Here is a 943-nt window from a genome sequence, read left to right as displayed (position 1 = left end):
AGAACACATTACATTAGCCCTCAGGGCTTTGAAAATAATCCTCTGTTCTCTGGGACAATTTACACAATGTCCCTGCCCTCCAGACTCTGGGTATTGGCCACACTCTTCAGATTCTTAGTGGAGGCCCCTTGGACCTGGGCTCTGCCTTCCAGGCCCACTGAGATAGCAACTCTGCTCCCTCGGCTTCAGGCGCACCAACCTCCTAGTCCATCTGAGTGGCGACTCTACCCTTAGAAACTCCAGAGGCCATGGCTCCACCCTTTGAAACACTTGAGGTCATGGCCCTACCTTTTGAGACTGAAGCAGCTCGGCTTCTTGTGTTCCTTGTCTCTTCAGCTTCTGCTTCCTGGTTTCGTAGCCTCTCGGCTCCTCGGGCCTCATGCCCACATCTGCCCTGCTGGGGCAAGTGTTCCAAAGATCTGTAGTTCCACCAATAAATGCCTGGAGGCATCCCACTCCTCCAGGAAGCCTTCTGCACTCAGGCACTCAGCTCTCTTGCTTCCGTGGATCGGCTCCAGCACCATCTTGTGCTTGTCTCCTGGTTGTGCTGCTTCTTGTTCTCTGCTGTGCAGGTTCTTTGCCGCTGCTGCTTCTGTATCCATTCACAGTTTCAAAACTGCTTCCACATTTTAGGCAGCACCCCACGCTCGGTACCAAATTCTGTCTTAGTTATCTAGTGCTGCTTTAACAGAAATACCATGAGTGGATGGCTTTAACAAAGAGAAGTTTATTTCCTCACAGTAAAGTCGGCTAAAAGTCCAAATTCAGGGTGTCAGCTCCAAGGGAAGGCTTTCTCTATCAGTCTCCTCATCAGTGTTCACTGGACTAGGAGCTTCTCTGCGCAGGGACCCTGGGTCCAAAGGATGCACTCTGCTCCCAGTACTGCTTTCTAGGTGGTATGAGATCTCCAACTCTCTGCTTGCTTCCCTTTCCCTTTATCTCT

The sequence above is a fragment of the Trichechus manatus genome, unplaced genomic scaffold, assembly GCF_000243295.1.
Source record: "Trichechus manatus latirostris isolate Lorelei unplaced genomic scaffold, TriManLat1.0 scaffold00102, whole genome shotgun sequence".
Classification (NCBI taxonomy): Eukaryota; Metazoa; Chordata; class Mammalia; order Sirenia; family Trichechidae; genus Trichechus; species Trichechus manatus.
The sequence above is the reverse complement of the archived record's forward strand: the minus strand, read 5'-3'. Positions refer to the sequence as shown.